The sequence below is a fragment of the Dama dama genome, chromosome 20 (assembly GCF_033118175.1).
Source record: "Dama dama isolate Ldn47 chromosome 20, ASM3311817v1, whole genome shotgun sequence".
Classification (NCBI taxonomy): Eukaryota; Metazoa; Chordata; class Mammalia; order Artiodactyla; family Cervidae; genus Dama; species Dama dama.
This window is the reverse complement of record NC_083700.1, coordinates 49519127-49534647: the sequence shown is the minus strand read 5'-3', so window position 1 is coordinate 49534647 and position 15521 is coordinate 49519127. Positions and strand designations below refer to the sequence as shown.

At 44.6% G+C, this 15521-nt stretch overlaps 1 protein-coding gene across 4 annotated transcripts in view; it reads right to left on the bottom strand.

Moving 5' to 3' along the window:
• The window catches only part of BCAR3 (BCAR3 adaptor protein, NSP family member), a 220015-nt gene that overhangs the window by 117265 nt on the left and 87229 nt on the right, over positions 1 to 15521 (bottom strand). For 2 of the 4 annotated variants that reach the window (XM_061121342.1, XM_061121344.1), the window contains exon 1: positions 6757 to 6955. The exons of 1 other annotated variant lie outside the window; for it this stretch is intronic. The gene's annotated coding sequence lies outside the window, so the exon portion shown is untranslated. Of the gene's footprint in view, positions 1 to 6756; positions 6958 to 15521 lie in introns of those variants that run through there. One more of the 4 variants, XM_061121345.1, reaches the window with a different exon arrangement.

Sequence of the window (15521 nt, the reverse complement as noted above, 5' to 3'; positions counted from 1 at the left end):
ACAATGAAGACCCAGCGCAGCCAAATAAATAAAATTATAAAGGCAAATAAATAGAGAAGAAGAAACATAAGCTTGAATAAAAATTAGGGCTACTCCCAGGAGTCGGAGGGTTACAGAATCTGTACCCCTAGTCACGGTATTAGACTGATTCAGAGATGATAGCTGCACAGCTAAGCCCCACGCCCTGGCCTCCCCGAGCCTGGTGAGGAACACGCCTCTTCACCCTGCAGTCCGTCCTCAAGCCGGGCAATCCCCGTTCCTCACAGACCACCCTCTCCCCTGCAAAGGGAGCAGTGCTGAGTGAAAACCATCCTCTCCAGCACCACTGCAGACAGTGCCACAAAGGACCTGGGGACCTGGGACTTGGCTTGGGGACAATCAAGAGGAAGAGACTCTGGTAGAATAAGAGGTGGAACCAGAGCAGTCAGCAGAGTACGCAGAGGAAACAATTGACAACACACACACACACACACACTCAGTCCACTGTTCCCACACGTGACAGAGACAGACACCGAAGTGCTGGGTGGAAGGAGACCCTTCATTTAAGGCATATAATCTGAACCCTGTCCTCAGTTTTCTGCCTCAGAACCTGGTAGTTCTGAAGCCCTTCTGCTCCATGCGCAAGTGGGACCACACAGAAGGCCCGGCTCCCTCCCAGAGGTTGCAGACAATGGACTGTCAGTCCCCGTGTGGGCCCCTCCCGGGTCTGGCCAGTACCTGGCACGCTGTCAGCACTTGTTTCATGTTAATCATCATTATTAAAAAAGAAACCAAACTCCTCAGCCCTCTCCTGAACACGGGTGACGTAAGCCGACTAGGATTCCCTCATCCCACCCGTACACACTCACAGTTATGAACTCTCACCTGTCCGAGTTGTCAGCACCTTTCTTCTCCACAGACAGGCTTGGATCAGTCCCAAGAACCTGGTGGGGAGACCCAAAGCCCCACCCCGCATCCCACAGAATCTCTGCGTATGCAAAGGCCCATAGTGTTGATCGCGTCTATCTCCAGGCTAGGATGACAGACAAGAGTTACACTGGCTGCAGTGTCTCCAGCAGCCTGTTTCCTCTCTGCTTATCCAAGATCTATCTATTTCAAGTCTGAGCCAAAGTGCTTTAGAATGCCCTTCAGCAAGTTATCCACACCTCGGTGTATTCTCGAGGGATGTTAACATCTGCTTTTCCTACTTTCAACTCAACAAAGATTTAAGTGCCCACTCCAGATAAGATACTCAGAGAAACAAAGATGTGTAAATCTCAATCCCTGACTATGAACTCGAAGAGAATACAGTTGACATTTGAACAACTCAGGGTTAATCTGCATGTAATTTATAGACAGCCCTCTGTATCCACAGTTCCCCCACATCTACAGATTCAACTGACCATGGACTGTAGTATTTACTACTGAAAAATATCTGTGTGTAAGTGCACCTATGCAATTCTACGTGCCACCCCCACACCCACTCTGGGTGGCTCAGTGGCTAAAGAATCCACCTGCAATGCAGGAGACTTGGGTTCGATCCCTGGGTCAGGAAGATACCCTGGAGAAGGAAATGGCAACCCACTCCAGTATTCTTGCCTGGGAAATCCCAAGGACAGTAGGAGACTGGTGGGCTATAGTCCAAAGGGTTGCAAAGAGTCAGACACGACTGAACGACTAAACAACAACAAAATGACCAATGCAGTTCAAACCTGTGTTGTTCAAGGTCAACTGTAATATAACTCATTGATGGGACCCTTAAGATGCTGGAGGGAAGAACAATTAATTTTGATAAAAGGGCTTAAGGAGGATCTCAGAGAAGGTATCACTGGAGATGAAGGATTTTGAAAGGCTGGAAACTGTAGGGAAAAGCCTTCTAAGATGATGTGGTAACAGCAGATGCATAAAGGCGGGAAGTACCCGCACAAGCTCAGGAACCTAAGTTGTGCAGTGCGGCTGGAGTGAAGCTGAGAAGCAGTTCCTGGAAGAAGCACAGCTTAGGGCCAGATCACAAAGTCTTAAAGGGTGTGCTGAGGTGTTTGAACTTGACTGTCAGTGCTAGGGAAACTCAGGAAGAGATGGATGGAGTCCAGTCTGTGCCAGGGTAGGCAGCTCTGGCGATTCTGGAGGGGAGAGAAGGGCCATGGGGAGGTCAGTCAGGCACCAGCAACAAGCCAGCAAGGAGTGATGAAGGACTCCGACCTGGGACAGTGGCCACGGGAAGGGAAAGGGAGGGCAGAGCGAGGGGCTAAGAGCTCACGGCCTCTTGTATGGGAGGAAGGAGGCCACAGCCATGGGAGGACGGTGCTTTGCTGTAACACACTCAGTAGCACAAGGTGTGACGCCCTCAGGACGGAGGGTAACAAGCTCACCACTGGGGCTGCTGAGTGTGAGGTACCAGTAGGACAGTTCTGTCTCGCAGTCTAAATACTCGTATGTTCAGTTAGAGGCCAGTACAGAAAGTAGATTTTCAAGAGTCATCAACATGAAGGGAGTATTTAAACCAGAGAGTAGATCCCTCAGCTTGTTATTATCAGATGTGATAACAGATGTCAAAGTACCTCTTAAACTGTCAGGAACCATGCAATATTCCATGAATTATATCCCTGGCCTCTCTCACCTGGACTGCTTCAAGCCTATAAGGACCAACGCCAGGGATGAGTTCTAAAAAAGCAGAGGCTCTCAACCTGGATGCACATTAAGAGTCCTCGGAGAAGCTTCAAAAATTCTGACACCCAAGCCGTGAACCAAACCAATGAAGTCACAATCTCGGTGAAAAGGACCCTGGCATCAGTCTTATCAAAACCCTTGCAAGTATCATTCAATGTGGAGCCAGGTTTGAGAACCACCAGGTAAGTGAGTTTCTTTGGTACAGAGCAACTGACACTCAGATTACTTTCTGGGTAACAGAAAAGAATGACAAAGAGGAACAGTCAGCCAACAGGAGCATTCACTAATTCTTCTATCCAACACACATCTAATGAGGGCCCCTTATGTGGTGGGCACTGGGTGGGTGTTGGGGATGGTGTCAAATAGGTGTCCTCATGAGGTTCCTATCCTATGGAGGAAGCAGACAGTAAGTAATGACCTTATGTATTAGTGAGTCCCCAGGCTATGGGGGCATGCAGAATGGGAACTGGGGTCTAGATGAATCTAGCAGCCAGGAAAGGCTTCCCAGAGGAAGGGGTACTGACCCAAAGGCCGTGAAACAGAGTTTAATAATGGGAGGATGAAGATCATCCTAGTTGAAGTTTCCCATGTTACAGTTAAATTTCTCAGCTGCAGATAAATTGGAAATACACAGGCCAGGCTCTCCTCAACAACCTGTTGCCTCTAACTTGGGACTCTTCCCCATTAAAATATAGCCTCATCCTGTGACTAGTCACTGGGAAAGACTGGTTCCAGCCTGCGTCCAATGTCAAGCTTGAATCAATCCAATGGTGAGGGAGGTGGGCCCTGGCCAGAGACCCAACTTTATAAAAACAAACAACAACAAACTAAAGTGGGGTGGGGAATGGAAGGGCGAACTACAGGTGGAAGAAACTCATTTGCAGTCTGTAGGTCGCTCTGTTTCCTACTTATTTTTATTTTTTCCAGACTCCAGGAACCTGGGGGAAATCCAGAGGTGGAAGTGATGGAATCTAGGTTCAAGGTACGTACTTTCCATTCTGCCAGAGAAGCCACCTACCACAGCTGACCACTAGGCAGAATCTCAGCATGTGATATGTATACGGGATCGCAGAGGATCAAGCTCCTTCCCTTTTCCAGATAAGGAAAATAAATGTTCATTCACTCAATATATATTCTCTGAGGGTTTACAGTGTACTAGAACTGAGGCTATAACAGAATAGATAAGCTCCTCCTCTCATGGAACCTACACTGCAAGGGAGAAGTTCAATCAACACAGATAAAAAAACAAATTAGGGAATATCCCAGTCATAAGTGCCCTAAAGAACATGAAAGGGTGGTCTGAGAAGAGCTTTTTGAAGAGGGAACTGTGACATGAGACCTGAAAAGAGAGAAGGAACCAGTCAAGAGAAGATTGAACCCCCTTCAGTTCCAGGCAGGGGATTCGGCAACTGTGAAGGTCTTGAGATGGGAACACAAGGGTTGGAAGAGCATGATGGAGACTAAATTCAAGTCTCCAGTTTCTGGCTCCCAAGTTTTCTCCACTTGGAGATGTTTCTGTCTCGATGTTCCTAGCCATTATGTACTATTTAATTTTTGAAAATCAGACACGGTGTGACTCAGAACATAGGCTTTGAAGTAAGCCACTCACAGGTTCAAATCCCTACTCTGCCACTGACTTACTGTGTGGCCTGGGACAAGTGACAACCTCTCTGACAGTCAGTTTCTCATTTGTAAAAATGGGTTAACAACATCTACTTCATGGAGTTGTTGTGAAAAGTAAATGCAATTGTGTATGGAAAGCCCTTGACATACAGCAAGCATTCCAAAAATAGCAGGTCTCCTCTAAGCAGGGCAGAGACCATGTCTGTCTTGCTTGTCAATGCATCCCCATCACAACGAGAGGTCACAAATGAAGTCACTGCTTCTGGGGAAGACTGCAGCCAGGAAGGATGAGGAGGGAGATGTTTAAACCAAGAACAAAGAGGTAACGACACCCAATCAAGTATGACAAGAGCATAGATACACAGGCACATGAAGTGAGCCCACATGCAGTCTTTAAAATAAAAGCCCAGGTGAGACTTTGGCCATCTGACTTCACCTGTGCAGGTAATCAGACACAGCGTCCTGACTTCGTCTAAAGCCCGATCTTGAAATATACACAAAGGTCAAAGACTCTACATCTTGATAGCAAAACATGAGACCCACGTGTACGTTCAAAGAGCTGAAATCTCAGTAGAGATGAGAGTGAGCCTGACATTCTCCCAACCTATGTGCTGCCTTCTTGACCCTGGTCAGCAGTTATGCTCTGAAATGCTTGTGAACAACAGGCGTGACTCCTTTCCTTTACAGTCTCAAAGAAACTGATGATCTCAAGCAAGTTGAGGCAGAGATAAGCAGTCTGTTTGGATTTTTCAATCTTACTTCTGAAATGAGATATTTTCAAGTTAAATTCACAGACAGTCATGGGATGTGGGCTTTAAGAGCTTTCCGTCATATTTTAAACTCTGGAAATGTAACCCCCTCTGCTGCCCTGTTATGACCACGACAGAGAAGTTACAATCCAGATCTGTAGTTGTATATCTTCTCTGCAGAGGCAGATAGGAAGAGGAGATGGCAAACCTCACATATAAAGCTGGCTTATCCACTCAGAATAAAGTTCTGCTTGGGTATAGGAATTAAGAGTATCCCTTTATTTTGAAGTACATTATGAAGTCTAGCCAAATGATTGAAGTATGAATAATTCTTCCATGGATTGAATTTCAAGCAACACAGCACAGGATCTACATGATAAAAGTCTTAAGATTAGCATCCATTCGACAAGCAGTCCTTTCTATATGAATAGGAGATTGAGATCTCCTGTTAGTCATTCTGGAAATGTCAGGCTTCTCAGGGAAAGTTGGAGTCAGGGCGTGAGAGAGCCATTAGTGTGCAAGTTGTTTACAGCTACATTCCATATGTCCCCTTGTACACTCACGTACAACTGCTCGGCCTGTGGCTTCCCCTGTATTAACTGAGCAGCCCCTTGCCACTTGTGACTTTCTGAACCGAGGTCTCCCCCTTCCTCCCGGATCTCGATTAACTCCTTGGCAACAAGCAGGGAGATTGTCCGTTCTCAAACTGACCTTCCCTCCGCCAATGTGTCTTCCTTGGAAAGATTTGTGTAGCCGTGGGAGATAAGAGTCAAGGTTTAAAATGCATGGATGAACGTACGGCTCTACTTTCTATCTCAGCTAATGGCTTCAGGTGAAACATACACGAGGTTAAGAGAACAATCTTTCACCTCCTCACCCTGCTTCAAGCGAGTTAAAACCAAAACCAGAGTTTTCCATCACCCCCACCCAAGCCCAGCCACGACCCTCTGGCTTCCTCCACGAAACACACCGCCTCGACAGCTGCTTCGGAGCCCACTGAACTTCCCACGACTGTCCACACCTGATCAAACTTTTAAGGTGGAGGCAGCCTTAGCGGGTAAGGAAAGACGGGCTGAGACCGGAACCCACTTCGCGGTGCGCCCACCGTTCCTCCTTTCCCTGCCTTCACCTCCCCTTCCCTTCCTTCTCCGACGAAAAGGGAGCCGCACAACCAACTATTCATTCTTTTTCAACAAAGGGAGAGAGGGAGGGAGCTGTTGTCAACAGTTACGGGGCGGGCTCCTTCGCTTGCTTTGCAGACTTTCCAAGAGATTAGTGGAGAAACTCGCCTCCTCCAAGCCCCGGGCTTCCAGCGGAGCAGCCCCTACCCCCACCTCCCTGGCCCTCGCATCCCGCGACCCTCACCGGCTTCTGGGGCCGAGAGGGAGGGGACCGGGAGGCGCGGCTGGACGCTCAGGGGGTCGGAGAAGCCAGCACCCGGGAAGATGCAAAGAGCAGAGATGCTCGCTGCGTGTCGCCTCCCGCCGCAGGCCCCGTGTGGGGAATCCTAGCCGGTTCAGAGGCCCCCGCTACGGGCGCAACCCCATCCCCAGTTCAGCCACTCCGGCCCCCAATCGCCAACTCGGCTCGGGGAGCGGTAGGGGGTCGCTGGCTCTACTTTCCCCATAGCCTAACTTTCGCCAACAAACTTCCCAGTCAGTCCTCCAAGGGAAGGGGGAGGCCGAAGGGCCCCAGGAGAAGCCGCACCTCCGCGGGACACGCGGCGGAGACTCACCTCCAGCGCGGCGCCCGGGTTCTCCCGCTGGGGCTCAGAGGAGCCGCACGGTCGGCCCCGCGCCGCAGCTGTTCCCGGAGCAGGAGCGGCTCATGATCGGCGGAGCGCGGCCACCGGGAAGCCGGCGCGCGTCTCTCTGTGCGCGGGGCGGCTGGGGCTCCGGTTCCCTCCCCGGCCCCCGCCCGGGCCCAGGCAGCAGCCGGCGCGCCTCTGAGCCGGCGACGCGCACTCGGGCCCTCAACTGGTGATTTGCAGCTTCTCGGCCCCACCCCGGCGAGCCTATTCGCGCAGCCTTGCGGAACCCCCCGCGACATTTACATGCGCTGACCTAGCGTAGCCCTCCTCTACCCGGATTTTAGTTTGGCTCTCCTCGTACCTCCTGAGAAGCCAGTCCTCAGGTGTGTGTAGATCGACCACCTCGTCACTGTACCCCCAGGGGAGACAACCTCCCCAATCCACCTCTCCCCTCCCCGCGTAATTTAACTACCCGACAGATCTGATTTGCTAGTCTGCCGACACCTGGCTGGCTTTCTGTTTAAAGGGGTTTTGATGGGATAAAGACCCAGGTAACCACAAATGACCAAAGCCCTGGGAACAAGCAAATCAATTACACCCATCTGGACATGGGTGTAATTTATCCTCCCAAGTGGGAGGTGGAAGCTGCACTCTAGTACTAGATGGCTTGGGAGGGTAAAAAATTGGAGCCTAGTGGAAGACTACCAGTTATCAAGACCTGTTATAAAGCTGTAGAAATAGTAATTGGGAGCAAGGATAGACAATAGAATAGAGTCCATAAACAGATCTACATTATAAGGTAACTTGATTCACATAGAAGATGCTGATGTGATGCACTGGGGAAAAAAAGGTGGTCTTTTCAGTAAATGATGCTTGATCAACTGAAAAGCCACATAGAGAAAAAAAGAAGAATTTTGACCTCTACCCTGGTGGTGGTGGTGGTGGTTTAGTCGCTAAGTCGTCTCCGACTCTTGCGATCCCATGGACTAGATCCTGCTAGGCTCCTCTGCCCATGGGATTCTCCAGGCAAGAATACTGAAGTGGGTTGCCATTTCCTTCTCCTGCCTTATTCTCTACCAAAAAAAAAAAATCAATTCCAGACGGGTTTTAAATCTAACTGTGAAAGATAAAACAATAAAAGCATCTAAAGTAAATATCAAAACAATTTTTTTCGTGACCTTAAGGTAGGCAAAGACTTCTTAAACACTCACAGTACTAACCATAAGGGGAAAAAAACCAAAACAAAACCCTGATCATTAGAAAACATTAAAATTAAGAACTCCTGGGCTTCCCCGGTGGCTCAGTGGTAAAGAATACACCTGCTAATGCAGGAGACTCTGGTTGGATCCTGAACTTCAGAGGATCCCACATGCCAGGGAGGGACCGAGCCCTTGTGCCACAACTTTGAGCCTGTGTTCTAGAGCCTGGGGACCCCAACTACTAAAGCCCATAAGCCCTAGAGCCCTTGCTCCGCAACAAGAGAAGCCAGTCAGTGAAAAGCCAGCACTGCAGCTGGAAAGTAGCCCCTGCTCGCAGCAATAAGAGAAATCCCGTGTAGCAACAAAGACCCAGAGCAACCAAAAATAAATAATTAATTTAAATATTAACAACTCCTGTTTAAGACACCATCAGTGAAAAATCAAGCCACAGAGAAAATATTATTGCAACATACATATCCAAAAAAGGATTTACATAGGATATATAAAGGACATTCACAGATCAGCAAGAAAAAGGCAGAAAAACCCAACTGAAAATAAGCAGAATATTTCAACAGGCATTTTGCAAGCAGGGATAAACAGTTATTTCTCAAAAAGTCAAAAAACATACTAAAAGGTTCTCAGCTTATCTCAGAAATTCAAGTTGAGGTTGCATTGTGATCTCCCTTCACACCCACCAGGATACCTAAAATTAGAGAACTTTGTATAACATTTTAGAGACCTGTTTGGCATTATCTTCTATGTTAACATAGAGTGTTTGACCTAGCAATTTCTTCCTTAGTTATATACCCAAAAGAAATATATACAATATTCACCAAAAGACATGTTTAAAAATGTTTATAGCATTTCTCTTTATAAGAGCCCAAAAGAAACAACTCAAATGTCCATTAATAGAAGAGAGAAAAATTATGGACTACTATAAGGATGAATGAACTGTGTCTACACTCAACAAGATGTGTGACTCTCATGGTATGTGATGTTAAGTGAAAGAAACTAGGCACAAATGGGTGTATGTAAACTTCAAAAACAGAACATATCTATGATGTTAAGAATGAAGACAGTGGTTATCTTGAGCGGTGTGTAGTGATAGAAGGGGAACCCAGAGTTGCTCTGGGTGCTGCTAATATTCCCTCTCTTGATCCAAGTGCTGACTGCATAGACATGTTCTATTTAATAAAAATTAACTATCTCTCATTTTATAAAAATTGGTTTTTACACTGCTCTGTCCATATGTTTTCTTCTAATAAATATGTTTTTTAAATGTGCCATGTTGGTATATTTTATATCATTTTCATTCCTTTGGGGACAAGCCATTGGCGAATCTGCAAAATTCTAAGTGTAGCATCCTCAAGAATCAGTTTCTATCTTTTACCTTATGGGTGCTTTTGTGGGTTGGTCTTTATCTTTCCTACCTCATTAGAAGCATAAACTTTTCATTTTTGTTAGATTTTCCCAAAGTGTTTAGTGCAGTGAATGTCAAACAGACCAGCTGCTATACTTCTAAACTGAATTATTAGAAATGCATTTACTGACTTTCTGCTACTCTGAAGTGCCACTGAGAACAGTGGTAAAACTTTGGTTTTTCTTGATTTTCAAAATTCCCTGAGCACCTACAATGGGTAAAAATTCTACTAATGAAGCATCATGACAAGGTAGTAACAAAGACTAGAAGACAACTCACACCCAAGAGGCCTTAGGCAAGTCACTGTTCCTCTCTGACCCTCTATTTCTTCATGAGTGAATGAGCAAATAAATGTTAGGAGTCAAGGAAATAGATAGATGCGAAAGTGCCTAGCATATGATAGTTCTCTTCAACTATTACCAGATCTAATGACACACCTATCACAATACCTCTGTGACACAGGAGGCATCTCTATCATTAGATAACATTAAATCATTAGATAACATTTATATGGAAGGAATGGAGAAGGAAATGGCAACCCACTACAGTGTTCTTGCCTGGAGACTCCCATGGACAGAGGAGCCTGGCAGGCTACAGTCCATGGGGTTGCAAGAGTCGAACACGACTTAGCGACCAAACCACCACCACCACCACCACCATATGGGAGGAAACAGACTCAGAAAGATTAAATAATTTCAACCACAAATTCATTCAACAAACATTTGATGTGTGTCTACTTGCGCTGAGCCATAGCTAGTGAGAAACAAAGTCAGGATTTGAAGCAGATATTTTAGCTTCAAGTTCAGTGGTCTTTCCACCACATTACAACTATTTTCACATTTGTATCTCCATTGCCTAGCACATAGTGGGTGTTCAGTACATTAATGGATGAGTAATGGGAGTATTTTTAATATAATCTTTTGATTAGGTAATATGATTCTTGTTACACAAATTTTATATATATACACACACACATATATATGTGTATATATATGTAATCTCACACACCCCATTATATATACATGAAATGGTATGCAGTGATAAGTTCCCCTCTCTAACTCTTTCTCCCATCTGCCAGTCCCCCTCCCACTGTAGGTAACAACTGCTTTTAAAATATGTGCCTGACCAAGTTTCTCTAAGTGTGTGTATTATTCCTCACTCCTACATAAAAAGTAACATACTATATCCATAGTTCTATACTTTATTTTATTTTTTTCACTTAATATATCTTGCAGATTTCCCCATACTAGTGCACGGTATTCCTTTGAAGAGAGGTATTGTACTATATTTTATTCAATCAATGCTGTATTGATGGACATTTAGGTTGTTTCCAGTCCTTTCCTATTACAAACAATACTGCAATGAATAATCTTTTATATACAGTATTGATATGTATATCTGTAAGGTAAGTTTCCAGAGGTAAAATTGGCGAGTCAAAGGTATGTGCCTTTGTAATGCTGATAAGTAATACCAAGTTGCCGTCCACAGGGATTACATGAGTTTATACACCCCAGCAATATAAGAAAATGTCTATTTCTCCATATCCTTTCCCAAAGGTATTAATTTTTGAATTTTTGCCAATCTGATAAGTAAAATGTGAATTTTAGTGCAATTTAAATTCTCAGTTCTCATAATAAGTGCTCATGTTGAGTAGCTACTTGTTTTTCCTTTTTGGAATTCGCACTTTCATTTTTCTATAAATTTGTAGGTCTTTTTATTATTTTTATAGGACGTCCTTCCATATTAGGAAACTTAGCTCTAAGATTGTGGTATGAACTGTGAATATTTTTTCAATGATGATATTAAAGAAAAAGTTGATATATGTAAAGCAATGTTATTTCAGGAAGCTCATTCCAGAAGCCACATGGAATGAACTAGAGAAGAGAGAGCCAAGGTGGGACACTAATTAGAAGTCCATGGCAATAGCCAATTGTCACACAACAAGAGTTTTGACGTGGCTGATGACAGTGGAAATGAAAGTTAAGGGCCAAAGTTATTACCAATAAATAATTGGCAAGAGTTAATAATCAGCAATGATAACAATGACAGTAACAGTAGCTACAATTGTTTTAGGAGTAACTACAACCCAAGAACTGTGCTAAGTGCTTTACAAGTTTTAAGCTGTGAATATCATCGTCCTTAAAACTCATAAAGTTTTAAGCTGGTACTATTACTGCCCCTATTTCACAAATGAGAAAAGTGAAGAAGTTAAGGGACTTAACCCAAATTCACTCTAGATATAAGTGGAAGAACCTAGGCTAACCCCAGGTCTATCCGACCCAGCTGCCTGGCAGAGTGAAGGACAATGATCAAAGGTCTGCAGGCTGAGTGCCTGACTAATGCCTGGCTTGATGACAGATATAGAGAAGCGGGGAACAGCTGCCTCTGACTGGAGAGCAACACGCTTACTCATAGGGGCACTGAGCATTTTTCAGTCTTTCACGTACATCATCACTCTTCCCTCAATGTCTCTGTGAGTCAAAGGAGGTAGTATTATCCCCATGTTACTGATGAGAAGACTGAGGCACCATGAAATCAAATAACCAGTTCATATGTTCTATTCTCTGAGAAACCTTCTCTGAAACCCAGAGCAGGGCATATTCCTAGATTATGTGTGCCTTACAGTCTTCTTTCCTTCCAAGAATTTGTCACAGTTCATAATTACATATTTATTTTTGTTTAACATCTGTTGCTCTATAGTCTGTAAGATCTATGCCTGGTTTTGCTTTTACTTTGGTCCTAGTTTGGAGCACATAATTTGTGTGTGTGTGTGTTAGTCGCTTAGTTATATCCGACTCTTTGCAACCCCACGGACTGTAGTCCACCAGGCTCTTCTGTCCATGGAATTCTCCAGGCAAGAATACTGAAGTGGGTTGCCATTCCCTTCTCCAGGGGATCTTTCTGACCCAGGGATCAAACCTGGGTCTCCTGTGTTGTAGGCAGATTCTTTACCGCTGAGCCACTAGGGAAGCCCATAATTGGCAGGCAGGAGATATTTATTGAATGAATGAATGAGCTCCAGGCCACTAGACCCTTCATCTTTGGTATTACATCATAAAGCTCCCTAAAGCTAAACAATGTAATGCCATGGATATGGGCTGTGCTATAAACAATTTGAGGATTCAAACTTCTTTAAGTGTACAACCAGCTTCCGCTTTAATGTTTAGACAGCAAAACCCTCAGCTGCTTTAACCAAAGAGACATATGAAAAGACAACACAACCAGTGAAATGGAGTTGATGACTTCAGGCAATGCACAAGGCTTTGTCAGGGAGCACTTACCCAAGCATTGATCACCACCTGCCACAAAGTAATTGGTTGAGCCTCACCCCGTAACATCATTAGTTAACAGTAGCTGGAGCAGGCATTGGGCAAAATGCACTTTAAGGAAGAATAACTCCTAAAATTTTAGCTTTACTCAGCTCTACATGGTAACAAGTAAGGAACAACAGATGCTTAAGCTATCACTGATGAAGGTCATACAGAAGATCTGAACTTGAACAATCACAGACAGAGAAACTGAGAATTCCTTGGGGTTACTGTCCCAAAGAAGGGGCAGCTCTGACATAGACCAGAGGAGCAAATGCTGTGATATTTTCGGAATTCTTATCCTCTGAAGAGGATCCATGAAGAGCTAGCCATGGGCCTGGTGTCATGGGAATCCCAGTCTTCCAAGCACAGAAGTCAACTCAGCTTTCAAGAGGCCTATATGATGGCCATAAATGCCCAGTCATATCAGCTAGAGAAATCACTGTAGGAGGACTACACTTCAATAGATCCTCAATAAATACTTACTGAATGAATGAATGAATGAGTGAAAAAAAGATGGAGTTCTTGATAACACAGGCTCATTTTCTATATAAGGCACATATTTGAACCACCAGTTCATGGAACTTGGACCCTCATCCCCAGTTACTTCCTTAATTTGATGACAAGTTTTGCATTAATTAGCTTCTCAACTTAGGCAATAATTGGAAAAAATACTCTAAAATGCCTGTGGATAATTATGGAATTCCAGATGATTTTAATGTTCTTATTTACACAGCTCCAGACTTCGCTGGTGGTTCAGATGGTAAAGAATTTGCCTGCAATGCAGAAGATGCAGGCTTGATTTCTGAGTCAGAAAGATCCCCTGGAGAAGGGAATGCAACCCACTCCAGTATTCTTGCCTGGGAAATCCCATGGACAGAGGAGCCTGGTGAGCTATAGTCCATGGGGTCACAGAGTCAGACACAACTGATCGACTGAACACACATGCACATAGCTCCCTCTTTCCATTTTTTCTTCAGTAAGCATGTATTATTTTTATTATTAAAAATGTCACTTAGAAAACCAATTCATTGAGCCCTACCATATGGAAATCATCACCAACCCAGCCTGATATGCAGGTGAGTACATCAACAGGAACTTCTGGCCTTGAGGGGAATACAGGACAGATACAGAGAGAAGGACTGGCTGTGATAGAGGTTCCCTGTGCTGTACAGAAACAGGGAAGGAGAGTGGAAAGTACTGGGGGACAGATGCTGTTGAAAAAAGCAGACGCTGGTGAAAATAAACAAGAGGAGTTTTGAAGAAGAAATGCTTTACTGTGGAAATGAAGAAAGAGGAAACAAACGTATGTGAGACCTGGTGCAATGGCCACCTGGCTGCCCTCTTGAGTTACAACCGGGAAGGGCTCAGCTTAGAGGCTGCAGGCTGCCCAACGGGCAGTCTACTGGCAGGTAGAGGGGAGCCCTGCCAGCACCGTTCTGGTGCAGAAGGAACCTGGACAGTCAGAGGAAATGAAGCGAGTGTGAAGCCTACCAGCTCCCCTACACAGGAGAAGCCAGGCTGATGGGAAAACCTGATCTACTTGGATGTCCTCATTCAACCTTTGAGAGCAAAGTTGGCCTTCCAGATGAGTGGGCTTCAGCCTAGGAGCACGGTGTGTGAAACTTGGCTGAGACACTCACACCTACCATCTTATTAAAAAAAAAATTTCTTCCTAGCAATCTTATCACTTAAAACTCTGTCATTAGTTGCTCATTCCTTTGTGTTAGACACTGACCTCTACCATCCTCTTTTTGTAAAACAATGTTAATCCTTAATGGATGACTTAATAGAACACAGGCTCTAAAACCATGCCCACTGCCCAGGAACTCTGCTTCTAGGAATCTGTCCTGCAGAAATGCTCACTCATCTGTAGGCAGGATGATATTCACAGCAGCGTTATGTGCAGTTAAAAAAAAAAGTGGTTATCTGCACAGGGATACCTAAATTGTAGCACGTCTATACTATGCAGCTGATAAGAATGAGGTAATACTATAGGTACTGACACAGAATGATACCTGTGAAATATTAAGTGAAATAAGCAAATTGCCTCATTAATGTAAAAATAGTGAATTTGTGTGGGGATAATGTGTCTACATGTATAAAACGTCTGGAAGAATTTCCTCCCATCATACTGAGGGGTTAAATGGACAGAAAAGAGAGAGGAGACTTTGCTTTTTCCTTTATGTTATCCTAATCTGTTTGCATTTTTTCCAATGGGCACTGATTGCTTTCATAATTAAAAATAATTTCTACTGGTGGCTCAGACAGTAAAGAATCCACCAGCAATACAGGAGACCCAGGTTCAATCCTTGGGTCAGGAAGATCCCCTGGAGAAGGGAATGGCTACCACTCTAGTATTCTTGCCTGGAGAATGCCATGGACTGGTAATTTCATTTAGGAGCCTGGCAGGCTACAGTCCATGGGGTTGCAAAGAGTTGGACAGGACTGAACAACTAATGCATACACTACTGTGTATCAAGTACTGTTCTAAGAGCTTTATGCATATTCACTGATTTAATTCTACAATAATCCTGTGAGAGGGCACTTTCTTAACCCTTCCTACAGATAAGAACTCGGTCCTTGCCCGGGTCACACAGAGATATATAAAGGTATTGAGCTTTGAACCCATGCCAGTTGGCTCAGACTTCGTGCTCTTAATCACTATAGTGCCTCAAAAAGATGACATAAATAAACAGATAAATAGCACTGCTTTTAGAGTCAGACACACCTGAATCCCAGTTTTTGCTGATTAACTGTGTGATTCTTAGCAAGTGTCTTACTTCTGGGTCACTTTCTCCATTTGTAAAATGGAGATGATCG